Below are 25,927 nucleotides of genomic sequence, written 5' to 3'. Positions count from 1 at the left end.
ATGTTACTCTGTGTTTGCCAATAGTAGGTACATTTCTGATACGGAACCCCCTTGGGATGTATCGTTTCCTGTGATATATAAGTCAATGATCCTCTTTTTGAGTTTTAACAAGTGTGAGAACAAATGTGCAGGTTGTTCTCTCTTCTCCTTAATGTCAAGGGTTTCAAATCTGATTCTGGATGCATCCTCTTCTGTGAAGTGGAAAACACTTGCACCTTGTACCTCTGTATCTTCGTTTGTGCACATAATTTGCTCACTAATGTTTATTGACATTGTGCTGTGAATATTAAAGCAGTTAAATGAAAGGATAGTCTGAATCTATTATTTCTCAGCAAAGTACACTGTTAATGATGATTGTGAATTTATAGCTAATGGTGACTTAAACATACAGCGGCGCTCCAGTTTATTGGCAATGTAAGCTCAGACTTGATGACTTGTGCCGCAATCTACTTAATTACCCATTGGGTATTATGTATACACATTTTATTAGACTATAGATTACACAGATACAGCAAGCATAAGTTGCTTTATTCATTTTAATTGCTGATGGATTACAGACACAAGTTATACCCATAGATTAAGGTCTACTGACTAACTGATGAACAACTGCTATCAGCTGGGGACATTTATATACAGCTATAAGCTCAGCGGTATGGGGCAATTGAGACGCTGATGAGATCGCAAATACAGGTTAAATACATAGTCAAAGGTGTAAGGCCTAACAGGTTAATTTACGGCGTTCAGTTGGGAAAACTTGTGCAACCACTTTGAGTGCCACATCACATTGAAAGACTATTTGACATCTTGAACTGGTCTCCATACATGGGTTATTATCTGACTATATAGAATCCAAACTGTGATGGCATGCATAGCAGTTGAACATGGGCGCTTAGAGAGGATTGTCATTTGATATTGTTGAGCGTAGTTTTCATGTTTGGTGCATTGCTAACATTGATTGTTGCCTCTGTATAGTTCTGTATATATTCATGAGCTATGTGCTAAAAGGGTTAACTCTGGATATCGTACACAACGTAAATATTTATATGCATGTAACTATCTTGTGCAGATTAAGTGTAACACTTACTATAAATTTGACACATGCGGATCATGACGGTATAATTCTCTGTCTATTCAGGATACAGTTGTGGTGTTACTTAATTGCTCGCCAGCCGCCAATATGGCACAATTTGAAGAATCATGTATAACGGTTATGCTATCAATGATTGTTATTAATTATGTTTGTGCATTCTAAATTTGCTTTTTGAATTTGATCCAACACACCTGTGTTCAATTTACTGCACTTTGTGGGGTATATAGGAGGGTAAGTTTGATATGTTTTGTATATGTATTTTAAGGTCTGAGGAAGGGGCTAAAGACCCTGAAACGTCACAATAAAAGAAATACTTTTGGATTCAAAACCGGAGAGTGCCTGATTGTTTTTGGACTATATATATATATATACAGAAAAAAGAGTAAAACAGCACTAATATGTAAATACCACAAACAAATATATATCTCTCTATATCTATATGAGCCACAGAGCAGTAGTAACCAGATAAGCCTGCATGCATATCCTGAAATTATCAGATCTCTACACCTCCACTTAATACGTTGAATATAAGAGTATCTGGTATTGATCCACAAAGAGTGTTCCCCTGAGGAGGGTCATCCACAACTTTATTTCAAGTGCCTGCAACATACCTCATAAGTTTGAGGTGAAATCCCATGAGTGTGCTGTAATTCTTTACTTTGAAGATATAGAGGTTTGAAACTTATTGCACTAGGTGCACCCCCCTGTGCGCTTGTCTTTTTCTCTGTTCTATATATATATATATATATATATATATATATATATATATATATATATATATAGACATAGATATATATATATATTTAAAATACAAATATTATATTCCTGTATGTGAAGAACATTGGAATGTGAAATATTAATAACTCCAGTCGGGTTCGCGAGTGAGCAATAAGTGTTAGGTTTTTTCTTCTGCAATCTCCATTGAAATCTATGGGCAGAACAAGTTAACATGGTCACGATAACGGAAGTCCTGAAGTTAGAGTGTGTCGGGTTTTGTTTGTGTACAAAGTTTTACTTTCAACTTGTATTACTTGTGCTAAGCCACATGTGCAAAAAGATTTTTTATAGCAATGTTTGCCCTCAAGCGGAAGAGCTAAATAGTGCACCACTTGTAATCTAGCCCACTCTCTTTAAAGATAAACTAAAATAGCATGATGATGCATAACTCATGAAAAACATACCCTATAATGTGTAGGCGTTGCCCAACCCAACAATATGCAATCCATTTAAATCCACCTAAACTTTTCAAAATGTGAAACAGTTACGTATTTATTAAGCTGGAACTGAGACATCAACCAATTAATAAAAGAAAAAGTCCAACAACACTATCAGATGTTTCTTAATAACCCCTAAACCACTGTAATGTTGTTACACTAAGTATAACATACAAAACAAGAAAGAGATTAATGTATTGTAGTTAACCAGCTGCATCCTTCAGAAATCTTCTGCAGTCACCCCTGGCCACAACATCCTGGAAAATTTAATTCCTTTCAGCTTCAATCAAATTATGATGTTACCCTAAGTAGTCACATTATTTGGTCTTAACCCTTTATAAAAATGATTTATATTTTTTCGAGTCAATGGGGCCAATTTATCAAATGGTGGGCGGACATGATTCGATGTAGCGAATCATGTTTGCCCGACATCGCTAAATCCCGACAGCATAAGCTGTCGTCATTTATCATTGCACAAGCATTTCTTGTGAAATTCTTGGCAATGCCGCCCCCTGCACATTCACGGCCAATCGGCCCCTAGCAGGGGGTGTCAATCATCCTAATCGTATCGGATCAGGATGATTTCAGTCCACCACCTAAAAGGTCTTATGACTGCTGCTTCTTAACTTAGGTTTCAGGTGGACCTGAAACCTCGGGCAGACACAGCAGCATCTGCTGCTTTGTAAATCCGGCACAATAAATAAAGTAAATCAAAAATACAAAATATGGTGTTTCTCATTTATTAACACACCAAAGCCATACAATTATTCTTTTGTAGGGGTTTATGCTCTTGGAGCAAATAAAAATTAAAACAAAGGTATAAGAAACACACCATTCTCTCATTGCTATTTATGCTCATCTGCAATATAAAGAACTGATCCCGGAAATGAAGAATAGTCTGCCTCTTACCTATAAGGTGGTCCACATACTTTTATTTACAAGTAATCAAATAAATAAAATACAAATAAAAAAACATTTTCCAAGGACCCATAATGTTATGCTAGAAAATTGTCTAAGATATCTGTCCTTGCACCAGCCTCCTAGAAGCTTCTTTAATAAAACAATATATTGGGGTCAAAATGGTCTCAAAAGCTGAGGTATTAAAAATAAATGTCAATGCCAATGGCCTGCTAATAAAAGAATTACACATTTATCTATATGTATCCATAATTCACAATATACCCTAGTATGCAACATCTCAGATCATCTTCATGTAAGCCAATATTCTTAGCTTCACCTCAACAAAACAAGTCTCTTCTATTTTGGAGTCTTCATCCTCAGATGTCAATTGGTCTTTTTCTCTTAAAAAGAATGTCATTGACAGCTTTTAGAAAGTCTAGCAATTATTGGTACCTTAGGATACTATAGGCCAAATTATAAGTGTAGTGGTATTTAACGTTCCCGCACTAACTCTGCTAGAAGTAAGGTTTTTGCATGCATGGGGTAGCACTTGTATTAGAAGTTGAAAAAAGCCAAATTTAGGATTATGCAATTGTATTAACGTATTCCCCATAGAAGTCAATGGAGCAAAATTCTCAAGTGCGCTAACCCGACATGAAAATATGAATATTTCACATTCCAATATTAATTAACATTGAAGAATATGTTCTATTTATTCATAAATACATTTTTCGACATATATCTAATGATTTTTTGGTAATATATATTTAAGACAAGAGGGACAAGGACACAGGGGTGCTCCTAGTACAGTATGTTTGTACTCATCACATATAGATAAAAACAATTGTCAGCTCACTCACGTGATTTAATCTCATATGTTATGAGGTATTTGAATTGCTCTGGTTACCAAGATGTTATCTCTCAGTCAATCTCTTTCTTCCACGATGCAATCCTCCAATCCCAGTTCTTCACACTTTGGCTCTAGCGATATCAGCTGTTTAGAAATACGTGCAGTCGTCCCCGGGGTAGGAGAGGGGTAAATATAGGGAGGGGTGGAATAGTGACTGGTACTCAGTGAGTTATAGATAACATATAAATTTATTCAGCAGTGCAAGTACATAGCAAGCTTAAAAACAGATTTAAAAAACCACAGTATTTAAAACGTCATTCCAAATGGAGCCAATGCTCCCCACATAAAAAGTTAAAAAGTCTATTGGCGTGAATGGATGAGCACTTGGTGTGTGAGCTCATACACCTCCGTATCTCTGTATTTCGCCAAGTGTATTGGGTGTGTAGTAGTAGGCAGGGAGCAGAGTTTAACGTGTTTCACAACTCTATTGGTTGCTTCCTCAGAGGTAAGGGCTGCCCCCCTCTCATTCCTCATTTATACTGTATTAACTCCTGGCATATGAGTTTTCGCGGCCATATTTCTTACTGGCAGCATAATCCACATTTATACATATACACGCCCCCAATTACAATAAAAAAATTAGTTATTTTGATATACATTTACAATCATCATTAATTGTTTTTGTTTTTGACCTAACTCCTATTTTTTTAATATAAAACCTGGTTGCTCCACAAGATCACTTCTATACATACATACATAAAAAATGGCATTGGCAATATATTTCTCATAGAAGGCCACTGATATACGTGTCTCTACGTGACATCTTCAAATACTATATCCCCATGCTTTTCTTTATAAGTAATTTCATGCTGGCCTATAAACAAAGTCAATCAATATATATGAACATAAATATTCTATTTCTCCTATCGTACACAAGTGTGGTATAGCGTGAGATGTGATATATTTATTTATACTTGCAGTTTGCCACACACTACTTGATACATTGTATCCCACTTCACATATTTGATGTATCTCTCCCTATTTGCACATTTACTTATGGGGATACCCCTTTTAAAATCATACTGTGTACCTATATTCATTTGTGCATTTGTTTTCTTTCCCATTTCTATTTACAGGAAGGCTGCTTGTCATGAATACCTCATGATTTAGACGCTAAGGGGTTAATTTTCTTTTGCCTGTGTGCTAAAAACATTTGTTTTTCCAAGAAAAACTGTGTTGCTGTGTTTTTGTGTTAATGTGTTTTCCCTTTGATCACCCAGAACCCCTAATAAATAAGCTTGTAAGATGCACAAGAGAACTTTATTGCCCCAAACTGTCAGATTGATGAAACACAGGACATTTTTCAAGGAACTAACCTGGGGTCATGGACCAGACAACCAGCCTTGCAAATTAGTGCTTTTATAAGTAATAATGCCTCAGAAACATAAAGAATGCAAAATATATGATGTTTGTTATAAAAAAAATTCTCTTCACAACATCACCAAGGAATTGCCTTTCTGTGTATATGAAATAGATGTACATAGCAGAAGTTATAAGGTGTTCTATAATTTCAGCCAAAGATGCTGAGCTTTATGACCCATCGTAAAAAGATAGGGGTGGATATTTCCCTAGCCCCCTCTGCAAGAAGTTTGGGTCAAGCCATTTAATATCATGGTAACAAGTATAAAATTATGTGTTTAACAATTCAAGTGATTCATTCTTCATGGGAGGCTGTATACTACAAAGTAAGTGAGTAAAGTTTCCTGCCATCTCCCTGGCACAGACAACTAAAAGCTAGTAAAGTATAAGGTTTCTGTTATTTCTCCTTTTTAGTTTTATAACTGTTTGCTTGTGTATAATTCAATTTGTTAACATCTTTTTTATTAATACCTATGCAAATTTTAGTCTAGTCTAGTACACACTATAGAGTGTTGTTAACCCTTGCAACCACTGTACTATGTCACAGGCTTGACTGGAGTGGCTAGACTGTGAAAAACTAGTGAAAGTAGAAAGGGTCTGTTAACCCTTTATGTGCCAAACAAGTGACTGGCGCAGGGTTGGTTAACCCTGGTTGCCACACTGCTAAATCGATATCCCTGTTTAATCCGCAGGGTTCTAATGTATTGAGGGAGTAAATCCAAAAGGGGTCTCTCTTGCGTAATTCAATTATTCTGTTGTCTCTGGAACCCTTTTGTACTTGTTCGATTGCTTTAATGTAGAAATCATTCTTATTCTTATTATAACATTTAGAAAAGTGATTTATCAATTTTTTTAGATCACCTGCCTCAATATTCATGTGTTCTAGGCATCTAATTTTGAGACCTCTTTTTGTGCGACCTATGTACCTCAATGCTTTTTACAGTTGCATTCCAACAAATACACCACATAGTCTGATTTGCAGTTTAATAGCTTCTTTATAGGAAATTTTTCAACTCCCTCTCTTATATCTATAAATTTATTATATCTTTTATTTTTGTGTATATGTTCACAACAAACACAATTTTTCTTTTGACATTTGTAGAACCCCTAAGTGCTAGAAATATTTGTTTTTGTATTTTTTCTCTTTCCATTTCTTAGATATATATATGTATATATATATATATATATATATATATATATATATATATTTATATACACAAATGCAAAAAAGGGAACCAGCACTCAGCATCAAAGACAACCTCCGGGGAATGATCATTTCTGCATAACTATGTTATTATGTTATTATGCATGTCATAATGATTATGTATGAGGTATTAGTACGTTGGCTGTAATGTTACAAAATCTAGATACTGCCTATAGGTGGAGTGAATTTGTGCGTATAATAACCTTTATTGTACATTACCCACAATGTTGATCTACTCTAGTTGTTTACAAATCTATACCTGTAGGATCGAATGTTTTAATAATATGATTGTACGCATCGCCTTTCTATCTATCGTTAACATTGTATGTTTTTATTTTTTGCACTGCTTAGTTTTGTCCCTGTCGGCTCTCCCTAACTCCGGTCGCACATGCGCATTTGCGCTAGGGGCTCTGACACTGATTTTTCACGGTGGAGGTAAGGTGGTATAAATGAATGGGTTTGTGTATTGCACTGTAAGTGGTCTGAGGACGACGGAGACCCCGAAAACGTTTACCATATAAAATAAATGAGTTTGTGAAAAACGGAGAGTGCCTTCTTTGCTGGTAAAAAAAAAATATATATATATACACCCTGTTCCAAATTATTATGCAAATTCTATTTCAGTGTCACAAAGATTAAATATTTTTTTTTTCAGTTTAACTCATGGATGGCATTGTGTCTCAGGGCTCTTTTAATCACTGAAAACAATCTTGGACACCTGTGATAATTAGATTGCCAGGTGAGCCCAATTAAAGGAAAAACTACTAAAGGAGGGTATTCCACATTATTAAGCAACCATTTTCAAGCAATATGGGGAAGAAAAATGATCTCTCTGCTGCCAAAAAGAGTGAAATAGTTCAATGCTTTGGACGAGGTATGAAAACATTAGATATTTCACGAAAACTTAAGCGTGATCATCGCACTATTAAGAGATTTGTGGCTGATTCAGAGCACAGACAGGTTTGTGCAGATAAAGGCACATTGAGGAAGATTTCTGCCAGATCCATGCATCAGATTAAGAGAGCAGCTGCTAAAATACCATTACATAGCAGCAAACAGATTTTTGAAGCTGCTGGTGCCTCTGGAGTCCCACGGACATCAAGGTGTAGAGTCCACTAACCAATGCTCACAAGCAGAAACAGCTGCATTGGGCAGAAAAATACATGAAGACTAATTTTCAAACAGTCGTGCAACCCTGGATGGTCCAGATGGATGGAGTAGTGGATGCTTGGTGGATGCCCACCCTGTTCCAACAAGGCTGCAATGTCAGTAAGGTGGTGGTGGAGTCATGTTTTGGGCTGGAATCATGGGAAGAGAGCTGGTCGGCCCCTTTAGTATGTGGAGTTCCTGACTGACCACTTCCTTCCCTGGTACAGAATCATCTTCATGCATGACAATGCACCATCTCATGCTACAAAGAATACCTCTGCATCAATGGCTGCTATGGGGATAAAAGGAAAGTCATGGTGTTACCTCCATCCTCCCCTGACCTCAATTCTATTGAGAACCTTTGGAGCATCCTCAAGCAAAAGATCTATGAGGGTGGGAGGCAGTTTACATCCAAACAGCAGCTCTGGGAGGCTATTCTGACATCTTGCAAACAAATTCAAGCAGAAACTGTCCAAAAACTCACAAGTTCAATTGATGCAAGACTTGTGAAGCTGCTATCAAATAAGGGGTCCTATGTTAATATGTAACGTGACCTGTTAAAATATTTAAAAAGTTAAAATGTTGTTCAAAGTTTGATTGAAATAGCTTTTGATTTCAGTAAATATGCTGCAAACACAACAAATTACAATTTTCAGTTCTTTACAACCTATAAAGTGGTTTGAAACTTACTGTGCGTAATAATTTGAAACAGTGCATTGTAAGTTTTTTAGTTTGAAAGAAAATACTTATCATTAGGAGGTTTGTTCAATAAAATTTGAATTGTACTCTTAATAGTTGATAACATGAGAATTATGCTGACTGTTGTTTACATCAATTATTTAGGTAAATGAGAAAGATATCATTGGCATAATAATTTGGAACAGGGTGTATATATATATATATATATATATATATATATGATATACACTCCCTGGCTACTTTATTAGGTATATCTTGCTAGTACCGGGTTGGACCACCTTTTGCCTTCAGACTGCCTTAATTCTTTGTGGCATAGACTCAACAAGGTGTTGGAAACATTCCTCAGAGATTTTGGTCCATATTGACATGATAGCATCACGCAGTTGCTGCAGATTTTTCGGCTGCACATCCATGATGTGAATCCCCCATTCCACCACAACCCAAAGATGCTCTATTGGATTGAGATCTGGTGACTGTTGAGGCCATTGGTGTACAGTGAACTCATTGTCATGTTCATGAAACCAGTTTGAGATGATTTGAGCTTTGTGACTTGGTGCATTATCCTGCTGGAAGTAGCCATCAGAAGAGGGTACACTGTAGTCATAAAGGATGGACATGGTCAGCAACAATACTCAGGTAGGCCGTGGCATTTAAGTGATGCTCAATTGGTACTAAGGAAAAGTGTGCCAAGAAAATAGCCCCCACACCATTACACCACCACCACCAGCCTGAACCGTTGATACAAGGCAGGATGGATCCATGCTTTCATGTTGTTTACGACAAATTCTGACCCTACCATCTGAACTTTGCAGCTAAATTCGAGACTCATCAGACCAGGCAACGTTTTTCCAATCTTCTATTGCCCAATTTTGGTAAGCCTGTGCGAATTGTAGCTTCAGTTTCCTGTTCTTAGCTGACAGGAGTGGCACCCAGTGTGGTCTTTTTAACCAGTTTCGGAAAATCAAATTCCTTGATTGTAAGATCACGTTGTGGATTAATGATTTTACCTGTGTTGTTATTGCTTTGGAAGGGGACAAAAACACTATTATTGAGGGGGGAGCATTCTATCTCCAATGTAATGTGATGTTTAGCCAATTAATTAACATGCCCCAGAATTTATATAGTTTTGGGCATTTCCAGATCAGAGTGTGGCAGGTCAACTTCTTGTTTTTAACATTTTGGACAGCACCCTGTCACATGTGGAACCCCTTTTTTTTATAGTTTTGGCATGGTGTATGCCCTCTCCAGTAGCCTAATGTGTGATTCTCTTGTGTTAGCTGATAGGGTGGCTGATCTTGTCATTTTTAATGCTCTGCTTAATTATTTTTTTTGAGATTTCTATTCCCAATATTTCAGACCATCCTTCGTTTTAGTGTGTCACTGTTAATATGGTCTATCAGTGCTTTGTATGTTGGTGAGATGGTAGTTGAGCCCTAAGCCGTCAAGGTAAGTAGTCTGTTAATACTAAGGTTCTCTGTGAGTTCCTATTTTGCAGTAGGCTATTCAAATAATGCTTCATCTGCAAGTAGGTGAAGTGGTGAGTGTGTGGGAGTTGGAACTGTAGTTGTATGTCAGCAAATTTTTTCACTCTGGTCCCTAAGTTTTCTATAACTTGTCATACAGAGTTTAATATAACTTGTGATACAGAGTTTAATCCCTTTCCTTTCCATATTTGGAAAACTTTTGTGTCAATACCCGCCGGAAAGTCAGGGTTTCCTTGCAAGGGAAGAAATTTCCTGACCTGGTGGTTGAATTGCAATTGCTTACAGGTTTTATTCCAGGCATGTAATGGCTGTTGTATCAGTGGGTAGTCGTTAAGTATTTTATTTAACTGATGTTGTGTCATATGTGGTATTGCTTTAAGTGACCATGGTTGAACAATTTGTTCTTCTAACTGTGGTATTGTAGAATGATCCAGTCTAGAACAATTTTTACCTGGGCTGCCCAGTTATAATATTCCAGATTTGGAACCGCTAGACTTACAGAATCAATTGAGGCCATCATTCTGTGTGAGTGAATTTTGTGTTTAGTATTTTTCCAGATGAATGCGAACATTAGTTTGTTTAAAAATATAAGGTCAGTCTTGTGTACAATTTCTGGTATCATCTGGAATAAGTATAGTAATTTGAGAAAACGTATCATCTTGATGATTTCTACTCTTCCAGAGAGGGATAAGGGACGTTTAGTCTATCTGTTCATAAGGTCTTGGATGTCAATATTTATGGGTTTATAATTTAGAGGGTACCAGTATTTGGGATTAGCTGAGAGTTTAATTCCCAAGTATGTGAAAGAGTGTTTTATTACTTTAAAGTTGTAAGCCAACGTGGTTGGGGTGTTTGTGATTGGAGCCATATTAATTCTGATTTGTCTTTGTTGACTTTATAGCTTGAAATTTTTTGTTATGTTCAATTATCTGCATGATTTTGGGGAGGTTTGATTTCGGGTTTTGGATATACAAGATCATGTCATCCGTGAATAAAGACAGATGACATTTAACCCTGTCTATGACTAGGCCTTTTGTTTCTGTCTGGATATTAAGGGCTAAGGGCTCAATGGATAGGTCAAACAACAGGGGGGACAAGGGGCAGCCTTGTCTTGTGCCTCCTCTGAGTGGGAATGGTAGAGAGGAGTCACCGTTGACCAGAACCGAGGCTTGCAGGTTGGAGTAGAGAACTTTTATAGTTTGTGCAAAGAGGCCTTTTATGCCAACTTTGTCTATTGTATGAAAGAGGTGGTCCCAAAGGACCCTGTCAAAGGTCTTCTCAGCATCAACCAATAGTGCACAGACGTCTGGTCTTTTGTTCTCTTAGTGAGTTGTTTGGCGGTTCCAAAAGTAAGTCAGTATAAATTGGAGTTTTCTAATGTTAGTCACTGAGGATCGTCACTTAACAAACCCCGTCTGGTCACTATGGATTAGGGTGGGTAGTTCTTTAGCTAGTCTGTTCCAGTATTTTCGTTAGTAGTTTATAGTCATTATCCAATAATGAAATTGAGCGATAGGATTCAGGGAGGAGGGGATCTCTACTTGCTTTAGGGATAACACAGATTTGTGCTTCTGTGAAGTATTAGGATAAATTAACTGTTCTTGTCATTATTTTGTTATATAAGTTTGTCAGGGTGGGTGCAATTTCTTTTTCTAGTATTTTGTAATATTCCCCGGGGAGACCATCAGGTCCTGGGGCTTTCTCTAATGGTAGTCCTTTTGTCATTTCAGGTATCGAAATTGGTGCATTCAAGGCCTGTAAGCTATCCTCTGTGATCTTTGGGTTATTAAGTGAGTGCCAAAATGCGGTTTGCTGAGAGGTGTCTACTGTTTGACTTTGGTATAGTGTTGTATAATATTCTTTGAATGCATTTTGAATCTCAATGGTGGAAGTATGTATTGTGTTGTTGTTTCTAATGGCAGCTTTATTTCTGTTTGGTTTTATAAGTTTTGTAAGTCTAGCCAATAATTTGCCTGTTTTGTTGCCATGGCTGTAGTATTTGGCTTGTAGGGCTGTCTTATAGACTCCAATGTAATGTCATGTCCCTCACCATTTTCATTTCTTTGTACTTATGTCTAGTCAATTGGGTTGGATTTCTGAGATATTTATTTCTGTCATTTAGTCCCTAAGAAGAGTTTCCTCCCTTGTCTTTTTTTTTTAAACATCCCTGTCACATAGAAAGTAATCACCCCTCGCAATACTGCCTTCCCTGCCTCCCAATGCAATAAGGCCTTTTCCTTGTGTTGTTGGTTTATGGAGTCATAGGCCTCCCATTCACCTATCAAATGTCGTTTTAGGTTTTGGTCACAATATAAGTATGTCAGAAAGATCCACCTAAGAGGTGGTTTCCCTCCCGAATTGTGGTATAATTGGAGTGAAATCAGTGCATGGTCAGAAATAGTTGATACGTCAATGTCTGTCTCCATGATTTTGGGGTTTAAGGTATGAGAGGTCAAAAACAGGTCTATTCTTGATAGTGTATTTTTTGCTTGTGTAGTGCATGTATAGTCTTTGGTCTCTGGGTGTCTGTCCCTCCATATATTAGTAAGAGCTAGCGTGTGGCTGAATTTTCTAAGGAAGAGCGATTCTCTTTTAGCAATTGTGAGTAATATATATGGGGGATTGGGTGTGTCTGGGTTTCTATATCTGTCAGCTGGCATCTGTGGTGCAATATTGTAATCGTCTCCCAGAATGATTGGTGCATCTGCAAAGTTTAAAAGCTTCATGATAAGTGCAGTCCAAAATTCTTTTTTTTGTATGGGGGCCATACACACCCCCAATGATGATGGCTTCTTTGTCCTATGTCAGTTTGAGAAGAATGTACCTGCCTCCTGGATCTATGATTGTTTTCTCAACCGTATAATTTAGATTTTTCCTTATCAGGATTGCTACTCCCCTAGCTCTCCGTTCTTCTTAAGTCATGTGGAATACTTGTCTCACAAACCCCTGTTGTAGTTTTTTGTGTTCTACATTGGCCAGGTGTGTTTATTCTAAAATTGCAATATCTGCATGTTTTTCTTTAGATATTTTAGTATCGTTGTTCTTTTAATGGGAAACGTAATGCCACCCACGCTCAAATATATTATTTTCATTTCTAACAATTGTTTCTCTCTTCTATTTGTGTGAGCAATGGCCCTCAGAGCTGGTATCAGTGGTTCTACTAGAGTGTGATAGTACTTACAGTTTTATGGCACCCCAAAAGGTCAGTACCATTCCCAGGTCCACTGCAACGCAGCCAGAGGTAGTTTATCAAGGCCACTAGAAAGAAATGTATTCTATGGAGATCTAGAATGATATCCCCACTATATATTATGCTCTAATTCAACAGGAAACCAATCCTACAAATAACAAATAATTAAATAACAAATTTAATACAACTTTCCAGAGGCGTAACTAGAAACCACAGGGCCCAGGTGCAAGAATCTAAAAAAGGCCCTACCCCCCCCCCCCCCAAAAAAAACAAAAATGTGAATTTGATACTTTTTTTTAAACATTTAACACAGAAAAAAAAATGTGAATCAGATTACATGTCTACAAAAGGAGGTACCCTGTGCCCACAGTCTGTGAGATGGTCTGACCCCTATTACTGTATATAGTGACACTATTTAACCCTCCAGTACTGTATATAGTAAGTTAGTTACACAGTCTGTAATCTGCCGGTGAGATGGCTGGCCTGACCCTACCTGCCCCAGTACTTGATAAAGTGACCACAGTAGTCTGTGACATGGTCCAGCCCCCCTCCGTACTGTATATAGTGGTACTGTATAGTGACACTGTTTACCCCCCGCCCCCCATGCTGTAGTAACAAGGTCTGTAGTTTGCTGGTTCTACAAACATACACACATACATGCATAAATACACACACAGTCACATACATACATACACACATACACACACACACATACATACATGCATAAATACACACACAGTCACATACATACATACACACATACACACACACACACACACACACACATAAACACCAATGGGTAAAACAGAAACACTAACCCCTGTAGTCAGAGACAGAGACACTAGTGAAGCATCACATCACACTCACAGGATATCAGTGCACGCAGTGGCAGGTCAACGTTTTTTATTGAAGAAAAAAAAGTTGTGCCCTCTGCACCCCCTGTAGTTCCATCCCTGCAACTTTCCCTCAAAAGTCCTCCCCCCCCTTAATGTAAAGGATATATTGTCCATGGGTCAAGCTCCATTGGGAAATTAGAGACCCTTCATATTTGGTATAAGACCCAGTTTAACTTAAGTCTTAGGTAGTCTTCCACCATTGATTGGCAATTTTACTCTGGGATTGCCTCAGGTTTCTTCCTCTTCTTCTTGATGTTCCTACAGTGGTTGGTTTTCTTCATGGTTATTCCAGGCATAATTGTAGATGCTTCGGGTTTAGAAAATTTTTGGTCTTGCTGGAGTTTGAAGTATCAGACAAGCTGGGTACAATAGGGCCACATATTCCCCTTGCTGCATCAATGCTTTACAATAACGGGAAAACTCTCTTCTTTTTTTTGACACTTCTGCTGAGTAGTCCTGGAACATATAGATTATGTGTTCTTCGTAAGTGATCATTGGAGTTTGCCTGTATGCTCTCACTAATAGCATCTTATCTTAAAAGTTCAAGTAGTGGATCATTACCTGCCTTGGAGCTGCACCTTGTGCATTTTGTGGGTTTGCATTGCCTATTCTGTGCGCTCTCTCCGCGGTGCACGGGTATATTCCTGAGGGACTTTCAAGAGTTTCAGAAGTGTGTTTTCGGAAAAATCCAGGAGGGCTCCAGAGGAGAGGTATTCTGGAAGTCCCACTATTCAGGTATTGTTCCTCCTTGATCTGTTCTCCAGATAATCTAGTTTTCACTGCAATAACTTGTTTTGTCTCTGGAGGTTCATAATGGAGTTAGCAGTTTCTCTCTTCCTCTTCGGCAGCTTTTTTGTTCTACTGTCCCCAAAAGTGCTGTAAAAGATTTAAAGTCTGTAGATAGTGTATCCAGACCTGTTTGGAGTTTCTCAATTTTAGGAAGAAATAGTGCAGACAATTGCGTAACAATTGGGTGGGTTTCTTGTGTTGTGGGCTCTGTTATCTCAGACTGTATATTTTATGCCTTATGTATTTCTGAATGGTGTTTGTGGCGCCTGTCTGTTCCTTTTTGTTTCCCAGACATCCTGTCTGTCTGTTTAATACAGTATATGGAGTATAATATTTTTGCATACAGGCTAGGCGTTTTTTTATTTTTATCTTTTTATGTTTTGTCGGTAAATAGCAACTTATCAAGAAAAATCTGTGTCCCAGAGTATCTGCATTTCAATAGCTTTGAAATGTAGTCTAGAGTCGTTGAAGAGTGGGGGGCGGGATTTCAGGCTTTTATTTTTAGTGTGTCATTTTGGCTGAAAGGTTGCTCTCCTTTATTACAATGTTCCTGCTTTTGCAGCTTGTTGCTTTGTCTGTGGTGTGTATAAAGCGTAGTCTTTCTCTGACTACTTTAGTGGTGTCTGTATATAGTTAGTACACCTCATGGTTGTGTTGAGGTACCTTGTTTGCCCTGGACTATGATTTTTATGTCCAAAAAAGTCAGGTTAGGCTTCTCTTTAGGTATTATTGCTGTCCTTGTCCCCTTTTTTGTAAAGTGTAAGGTAATCAGCTTTTTTTTTGCGTTTCCGCGTGTATCACAATTCCCCCAAGATGGCGGCTGCTCTCTGAACAGAGTGTGTAATATAGGCTTACCCTGTTTGCTTGTCTGGTTAATGAATGAAGGCTCTGGTGGACCAATCAGGTAAGGGTTTCCCATGTTATGTATTTGTGGGGTCGAGGTTGTGTATGACGTCGTATGTATAACTGATGCAACAGAGTTTGCAAAACAAAGAGAAGGACTGCCTGTCTCTAAATGATTATATTACCAAGCCCATTGATACTAGGAATCAAATATGTGTGATAAAGTTGTCTCAAACAACAACATTCGAACTCAAAAAACTTTATTGGAGACAAAAGATTAGTCCAGCTGGACTCATGCACTGGTTAAAAATAGCTAGAACTCACAGACATATTGTGGTGATAAATTGCCGAATATCAAATTGAAAGGATTATTATAAGAAATTGTATGCAATCTAAATACAAATTAAATGCCCCTCATATGAGGCTTAAGTCCAAGATTGCAATATCATAAGTATTTTACAGGATAGTTAGCACTATAACTAATTTGGCCCAGATTGTTATATACATATATTGCTCTCCAGGATATATAAAAACGTGACAATAGGAGACATACACTTCACAGATATATTCACTCTTGGGCTATGCAGATGATGTTAATACAGAGAAGAATCTCAAGTATTATCTATATATAATGTATCTCGAAATTAGGTAAAAAAATAAACAGATTAGGCTCTTTACGCAAATTGCATCATTAAGGTTATTTGAACCACATATGAAATAATAAAAACTGTGGCCCTGTCAGTTATCACAGTGACTAACGGAGATAGCTACAATGCTAAGTGTGCCAGTTGTCTCTAATGGATATTATTGAGATACTTGAAGCACTGTATTGCTTATTAAATGTAGCAATAACCAAGTGGAAACAAAGTATTGCCCTCCTAAAAAAAAGCCTCTTCTATAGCGGAGGCTAAATTTAATGTTATACTGACTGGATTGTTGCAATAACAAGAAACTGAGCTAGAAAAGACCCTACTATAGCGGAGACTGAATTAACGTTATCCTGAGCTGAGTTCGATTTATCAATAAACAAATAGTATCATTGTCTGAATGAGCAAGCGTCTAAAAAAACAGAGAGGTGCTATGACCTTGTGAACAGTGCCCCTGATCCATGTTTCATGTTTAAATATTTCCGTTCTTCTAGTTAAGTTTTGTTCACTAGTTAAATGATTTACACATATTATTTTATCCCTATAATTTGTTTCATTTGACATATGCACTTTTCATCTGACTCACACTAAGTTGAAGTTAATTTGGACTGAAAAATTTCACGATATTTAGCTCTATTAGCACTCTTTTCTTATTGTGACACAAGCAAATGGAAGCACGATAAGCACATTTAGGATATCTCATATACTTTGTCATAGGTTAATTTCCATATCATTTACTTAACAATTACAAAATGATGCACAAACATAGCTTAAGTAATCCTGATATGTGAGTATTCATGATTATTGCAGAATTTAGCGCTGCGGAATCTGTTGGCGCTCTACAAATAACCGATAATAATAATAATACGCACATTTTATTTAAATGGGCTTTGTCTGTTCACCATCTGATTTGAGGTCTTGTCATTGTCTATAGGCTAAGATATCTTGCTTATATTGTAGAATTGGACATGGCATATTGGTTGGTTTCGGATGGAAATGTATCAAAGATTTTTGTGGTGCAACTGCAGATAAAGACACACTTTGTTGATGTGTATCTCTTTCGTATTATTGATGGAATAGTGTTTTTATTACATCTTGACATTCGCAATACAATATAATTTTCTAACAAACATTGGTCCGGATACAGCTTTTGCTTTCTAAAATCTATGCAAATTAACATTTTGTATAAATATATCCTTAACTGTTTTCAATAATAATTACAATGTATGTGGTAGTTACTGTCAGAATATCACATTTCTCTGTTTTTGATATGATTACACTGTGTATAGAACATATTTTATTGATATCTATCTTCCCCATACTATTGATGAAATATATTGCTTATATCATACTTAGACAATCGTAAATGTGATATACATTATAAATTCTCAATTAACTGCTTATGCAGCTGCTTTATAACAATATACGCAAGTTAATACCTTGTAATAAATATATTCTTGACTGTTTCAATACAAATGACAATTTATGTGGCAGCTACTATTAGAATATAACATCCTTCCGTTTTGACCTAGCAAACAATGACGCTAGCAAACATCTCCATATGATTGGTTAAGATCAAGTTATGGTTTAAAAAATGCTGACCAATTGAAATTGGAGAATGAAATCACGATGATCCAATCAATGGATTCTGTCGGGTCTTACATTTGTATATCACCCGCTCAGTTCGGCCGTCACGTACCCCTCTGAAGAAGCGTTATGTGAAACGCACGTCAGGGGCACTGTTCACAAGGTCATAGTACCTCTCTGATTTTAGACGCTTGCTCATTCAGACAATGATACTATTTGTTTATTGATAAATCGAACTCAGCTCAGGATAACGTTAATTCAGTCTCCGCTATAGTAGAGACTTTTCTAGCTCAGTTTCTTGTTATTGCAACAATCCAGTCAGTATAACGTTAAATTTAGCCTCCGCTATAGAAGAGGCTTTTTTTTAGGAGGGCAATACTTTGTTTCCACTTGGTTAATGCTACATTTAATAAGCAATACAGTGCTTCAAGTATCTCAATAATATCCATTAGAGACAACTGGCACACTTAGCATTGTAGCTATCTCGTTAGTCACTGTGATAATTGACAGGGCCACGGCTTTTATTATTTCATATGTGGTTCAAATAATGGAAGATAAACAAGGGGCGCCAACATAGTGTGAATCGTTAAAACAACAAATATAAAAGTGATGTGCAAAAAACTATTCACAAGGAAAGTGGCACCTTAAATGAATAAGGTGCGATAAAGCAGGCTGACATTCAAATTCCAGCAGTCAGTACGCTGGAGGTCTCACCCAGAGGACCTGTGGAATACAGATAGGCGTCTAGAAAGTAGCACCCACATTTTTTAGGGCCAATGGCCGGACCAGGTGAGCTGTAAGCTGATAGGTGTTCTCCTGCTGCACTCACGCCACCGAGACTTTTCTCCAAAACTGACAGTGTCAGTGTATGAAAGGTTCCGTGGTAAAAGTCCTGTTTCAAAAACAATTGGATCGTGGAAAGAAGCAAAAATACTGGGTTGTGGTATAAAACAAACAGTATTTATTTTGCAACGTGTTTCTCAGTCTATTCCAGACCGATGAAACACATTGCAAAATAAATACTGTTTGTTTTATACCACAACCCGGTATTTTTGCTTCTTTCCACGATCCACTTGTTTTTGAAACAGGACTTTTACCACGGAACCTTTCATAAAGTGACACTGTCAGTTTTGGAGAAAAGTCTTGGTGGCGTGAGTGCAGCAGGAGAACACCTATCAGCTTGCAGCTCACCTGGTCCGGCCATTGGCCCTAAAAAACGTGGGTGCTACTTTCTAGACGCCTATCTGGATTCCACAGGTCCTCTGGGTGAGACCTCCATCGTACTGACTGCTGGAATTTGAATGTCAGCCTGCTTTATCGCACCTTATTCATTTAAGGTGCCACTTTCCTTGTTTAGTTTTTTGCACATCACTTTTATATTTGTTGTTTTAACGATTCACACTATGTTGGCGCCCCTTGTTTATCTTCTATTCTAGACACCCTGACCCATCGCACCGCGGGACACAAGAGGAGCACGCCAAACACCTGAACACATCACCGTTCACATATTAGGATTGGACACTTATTTTTTACATCACAGCATTTTTTGGGACATTGATAAGTACTTTTTATATATTTTACTCATCGCCACAAATATCATTGTTTATCTGTGATATCTGATTATTTCAATGTATCACTAATATTATACACAAATTGTCCTGAGCACTTGTTTTACTCACAATTTATTTTCGTCATTATTATAAATTTTTCACACATACCAAACACTGTGCTGTTTATATTTATTTATGCATACGGGTACAAACCCAATCATAAAGTGTTAGGTCCTACTGTTTTTCCTCCTCAGGAATTTCTTTTTATATTATTTAGATTGTGGTTCAAATAACCTTAATGATGCAATTTGCGTAAAGAGCCTAATCTGTTTATTTTTTGACCTAATTTCGAGATACATTATATATAGATAATACTTGAGATTCTTCTCTGTATTAACATCTTCTGCATAGCCCAAGAGTGAATATACCTGTGAAGTGTTTGTCTCCTATTGTCACGTTTTTATATATCCTGGAGAGCAATATATGTATATAACAATCTGGGCCAAATTAGTTATAGTGCTAACTATCCTTTAAAATACTTATGATATTGCAATCTTGGACTTAAGCCTCATATGAGGGGCATTTAATTTTTGTATTTAGATTGCATACAATTTTTTATAATAATCCTTTCGATTTGATATTCAGGAATTTATCACCACAATATGTCTGTGAGTTCTAGCTATTTTTAACCAGTGTATGTGTGTGCGAGTCCAGCTGGACTAATCTTTTGACTCCAATAAAATTTTTGGAGTTTGAATGTTGCTGTTTGAGACAATTTTATCGCACATATTTGATTCCTAGGGGCATATTTATCAAGGTCTGGCGGACCTGATCCGACACTGCGGATCAGGTCCGCCAGACCTTGTTGAATACAGCAAGTAATACGCTTGCAGTATTCAGCATTGCACCAGCAGCTCACAAGAGCCGCTGGTGCAACGCCACCCCCTGCAGACTCGCGGCCAATTGTCCGCCAACAGGGGGGTGTCAATCAACCGGATCGTACTCGATCGGGTTGTATTGTGGCGATGTGTGTTCACCTGCTCAGAGCAGGCGGACAGGTTATGGAGCACCGGTCTTTGTGACCGCTGCTTCATAACTGCTGTTTCTGGCGAGTCTGAAGACTCGCCAGAAACACGGGGCATCAAGCTCCATACGGAGCTTGTTAAATAGAGCCCCTAGTATCAATGGGCTTGGTTATATAATCATTTAGAGACAGGCAGTTAATCTAAGCTGTAATATTTAACCCTATAATTCTTATTCACAAACCCCATTTTCCCTCACCCTTTTTGCCTTCAATTGTGTATGACGTCCCCTGTTTTCTATTCCCTACCACTTCTGCTTGCGGCTTTTATCCGGTTGTCGGCTTGTCGTGGGGGAGCCAATGTACTGGCTCCTTGCTGTGAGGCTGCCGGACAGAGTACACTTGTCACCTGTCAAGGCTTAGTAGCTTTTTGGGGTTTGTAAGCCGCCAACAGAGGGTCCCTGAGGAGTAAGAATCGGAGCTCTTCTATCCTGCTGCTGGTCATGCCGCCCGCCCACTGGAAGTCCAAGGAAATGCATCTTATAGTGCTACTGGAAGTACAAGAACATAGCTGAAGTGCAAAGACAGTTGAGAAGGACGTTTCAAACAGATCCACCAACTCGACTCATCATTATGTGCAAATAGCGTGAGACAGGAATCCCAAAATTGAGCATCCATTGAATTTTGAAAATGCACTCATTTGAAAAGTTTTATTCCAGCATTAGTCTACGCCCTCAATGAAGATGATCCTGACTGGAGAGTTGAATTTTGTGAGTGATACCTTGCAAAATATGAAAGGATGCACAGTTTCCCAATAAGATTGTCTGGATGAGGCCACATTTAAGTTAAATGGCTCTGTTAATCACCACAATTTCACCTGTTGGGCATCTCAGAACCTGCATGTTACAGTTTAACACTACAAAACTTACCAGTGGTTACTTTGTGGTGTGGATTATCAGTGGTGGGTTTTATTAGACTATTCTTTTTTTTTTTTTTTTTTTTTTTTAAACTATCACTGGTCCGGTTTATCTGAACTGTCTGCAAGTATCTGGAATGCCACTAATTTGAGAGCAATTTGGAGATGAGGAGTTTTACTTCCAGCAAGAGGGAGCGCCTCCCCATTGCCATTGTTATGGGAGGGCCTATTTTGACGAACATTTGCTGAACAGAAAGATTGAGAGTACAGGTAGCATTGAATTCCTCCCACGTCCACCAGACCTAACACCTCTGGACTTCTTTATGGGGATACATCAAAGATAAGGTTTATTGCACAAAACCTGCAATAATCAGAGATGGTAGCAGCAATTGAAAGCGAATGCACACAAATACCAAATTAAATGATTTATGATGTTTGCAATTACATCTGTCCACGTTATTTGCAGTGCCTGGACCAAAATTGTCATCATTTCAAACACCTGCGATAACTCAAACTATTCTATGCTTGCCATCTTTAACTTGCATTATAAAACCTATATATACCATAATAAACATTTTATTTATAATCATTCAAAGTATGTGTACATTTTTGGGACACCTTGTATATGTATGTATCCCAATGTTAAATCCCTTTGCAGCCTTCTTTTTCAAACACCTGAGATCTTTGAGCACATCATTTTTTTGTGCATAATTTTTTTTATTAATTTTTATTAGACAGTGTTATTATGAGTATAACTGTACTTTGTAATGTACTGTACTTTTTATGTGTTTTGTGACTCTTTTTTGTTTCGCAAAACAGTTAACTCAAGATCTGAAGCCGCGATAAATTCAATTGTGCTCAAGCGTTCACTTTTAATTTCAACTAGTAATACATGTGACTGTTACCGCCACTCATAATATGACCCTATATGTTTAAAAGGATTATAGGTGTATTTATTGTTACCTAACTACATGCTGCAGGAATTTGACTAGACCATTATCTATCAAACAATTCTGCTATATATGCAAACTGACACAATCCTAATATTTAAATGTACAATTTCAACAAGAGGACACAAGGGGGCATATGTATCAAGCTCCAAAAGTGGTCACAAAGACCGCTGCTCCATAACCTGTCCGCCTGCTCTGAGCAGGCGGACAGACATCGCAACAATACAACCTGATTGTGTACGATTGGGTTGATTGACACCCCCTGCTGGCGGCCGATGGGCGGCGTTGCACCAGCAGCTCTTGTGAGCTGCTGGTGCAATGATGTATACGGCGAGCGTATTGCTTGCCGTATTCAGCGAGGTCTGGCGGACCTGATCCACACTGGCGGATCAGGTCCGCCAGACTTTCATAACTAGAGGCCAAGATGTTTAATCTCTTTATACTTATTAACATTTTCTTGCCTTATTCTCCCATCCTAGTGTACAACACGTTACAAAGAAACATCTAGGCATTGGGGCTTCTTACAGCATTGCCAGTCCCCTGTGTACCAACTATGACATATTAAAGGGACATGAAACCCAAACATATTCTTTCATGATTCAGATTGAGCATATCATATTTAATAACTTTCCAATTTACTTCTATGAGCAAATTTGCTTCATTCTCTTGGTACCCATTGTTAAAGGAGCAGCAATGCACTACTGGGAGCTAGCTGAACACATGGGGTGAGCCCACTGCTCCTGAGCCTACCGAGATATGCTTTTAAGCAAAGGATACCAAGAGGACAAAGTGAATTGGATAATAGGAGAAGATTTTTTTTTTTTAATTGTACGATCTATCTAATTTATAAAAGTTTAATTTTGACTTTACTGTCCGATTAAGCAGACACAGTACCTATAGAAATACCATTCCCACTCAGGTACTCTAAATCTGATCTTTACTCTATACCCATGTGCTGCCCTGACTCTCTGCTTCCCTTCACTCAAATAGTGTTCAAAAGTTTGTATGCAAATGCTTAAAGGGATATAAACAGTCTGTCTTGTTATAAAACAACACTAACCAGTAGGTTATACTTAATAGAAATTGTTGTAAAATGTATTAATTATAGTTTTTAAAGGATTTTAACTTTTATTTATTTTTTAACTTAATTTGTGCAGGGTCCATTATGTCTTGTCACAGCCCCACAAGGGGACTGTGATTTATTTGACGTGTTGCTAGGAGACATCTAATCTAGCACAATCAGTTTATTACAGTAGAGGACTTTTATGGCAAAACATCATGTTACAATAAAACCTAGGTTTTATCTAGATGTATACATTGAGAATTTGCAAGTTCTCATTTAGCTAAAAAACAAGTAAGTTGTTTGCTGTTTTCTTTTTATGTTTACTTTCACATATTTTCTCTCCTAAAGCAGCATATATCTTTAACATGTTTCCTCGCAAAAGGTTCACTTCTCAAAACTTTGAAATCTTGCTTTTGTTTTTAACATATCCCACCAAAATGCAGTCTGTAAACTGAAGAATAATCTAATTAAAAACTTGTCTTTAAAACACAGTAGTACTTCTGACCTATCAGTAAGGATATGATGTTAAGTTTTTTTATTATTCCTAATATTATGTTGTTCTTTATTGAGAATCTGCGTTTGCCTAATATTGGTATTTTTCTGTTAATGCTAGTAATAGTAACCTTTATAATGAATTTATCTTTTATTTATCTTTTTAAATAGGGTATGATGAAACAAAAATTGCAAGTGTATACTGCAGCACATCTGATAAGCCAAATATGGCTTGGGGTTATTTTTTACATTTTTTATTATCCTTGGTATCCTATGTTGAATACTATGGTAGCAACAATACACTACTTGGAGCTAACCGAACACATCTGGTGAGGAAATGACAAGAGGCAAATGTGTGCAGCCACCAATCCCCAGCTACCATTCACTTTTTTATTTACCTATGAAAAGCTGCAATAATAAGAAGGGTTATTCAGTTAGCTGTTAATATGTATTGTAGGGATTACCCTCCAATCTGACACCTCCTGCCCTCTGATTTCTACAAGATCCCTCCCAAAAAGCTCTGCCCCCCCCCCCCCCCCCATCACCACCATCTTAGGTACTGGCAGCCAGTCTGCAGTTTAGGCTTTTATTATATTTATTTTTATTTATTTATTTATTTGTATTTTTTGTAGTGTAGGGACCCTTTCTCACCCTCCAATCTCTCCGATCCCCCCAAAAGCTCCGCAATCCTCACCCTCCCACTGTTTCCTGCCATCTTTGTTACTGGCAGCCAGTCTACCAGTAACAAATTACTGCATTTATATTTATTTTTTTAATAATTTATTTATTTAGTATATATTTTTTCTGTAGTGAACCCCCTCATCCTCCCTACCTGTCCCCTCTATGCAATTACTTTTTTTCACCTCCCCTCTCTAACCAATATTTATTCTGTTGTGTATTGACCTATTCTTCACTCTCCCATGACAAACTAGTTTTGTCGTATTCTAGGGACCTGCTGCTCCCTCTATGGGTCACTCACCAGCCTACCTCCCACACCGCCCACCGTCACCAACGCAAGATCAATACCAACAATGTTAGCAACCTGTCAGTGATCAGTGCTCCCTTAATATATGAAGGCAGATTGTGGCTCCCACTGTCAAAGCTATTAGCAGCAGGACCACAACCAGTGCCAGATTGTTGGACATAGATATTATGTCAACATAGTACGCAGGGCAAAGTACAGTGTGACATAATACCCACATCCATTTGCCTCATGGAGGGTTAATGTTGTTTTTCTGCTGAAAATCATTAAATACATTTTCCTAAAGGATTGTGATCAACCCATAAATTTGATAATAGACGTGAAATAAAAAAGTCTAATTTTGAGATTACTGTCCCTTTAAGCATTGCCTGAAACAAGTCTCCTAACTTGTCTGGATGTGTAAATGTTCTAAATCAATTATTCCTAACTTGTTAAACTCAACATAACCTACTTTTTATATATAGATGTAATATTAATTCAATATAAATGAGAAATGAGTGCCAGAACTTGCAGATAAATGTATGTTGGTTACGGTAGCAGATTGATTTACTACTGAATAGAATTCGCTATTGCAAGAATATAAGCTTCAATGACCTGGCGCCTGATGAAATGTTTATTTAGTTTGAAAAATAGGTCCTTGAATTACATGCATTCTATTTCACAACTTGTGTTGTTAACATGAGATTACTCCTTAAATTGAAATCTTTATATGGTTATTTCTATTTCCTCTATGACCAAATAAATGTCTTGTGTTCTGATGTCAATATAGGATACAATGTCCTATTTAGTGAAGCCTTTAAGAAAAAGTGAGACATGATTGGTTGGCTCTGTATAAAAGGAAATAAAATAAATTATGAATTATTATGAAAAAAAAAGAAAATTAAGTGCATTGTACTAACCTTATCTATTTGAAGTATAAGGATAAAAAGACATAAGAAAAATGAAAGGCAAGCAAAACTATATTACAAAGCTAATATATCAACTTCAATTTT

The sequence above is a fragment of the Bombina bombina genome, chromosome 6 (assembly GCF_027579735.1).
Source record: "Bombina bombina isolate aBomBom1 chromosome 6, aBomBom1.pri, whole genome shotgun sequence".
NCBI classification, from domain to species: Eukaryota; Metazoa; Chordata; class Amphibia; order Anura; family Bombinatoridae; genus Bombina; species Bombina bombina.
This window is presented reverse-complemented; position numbering follows the sequence as displayed.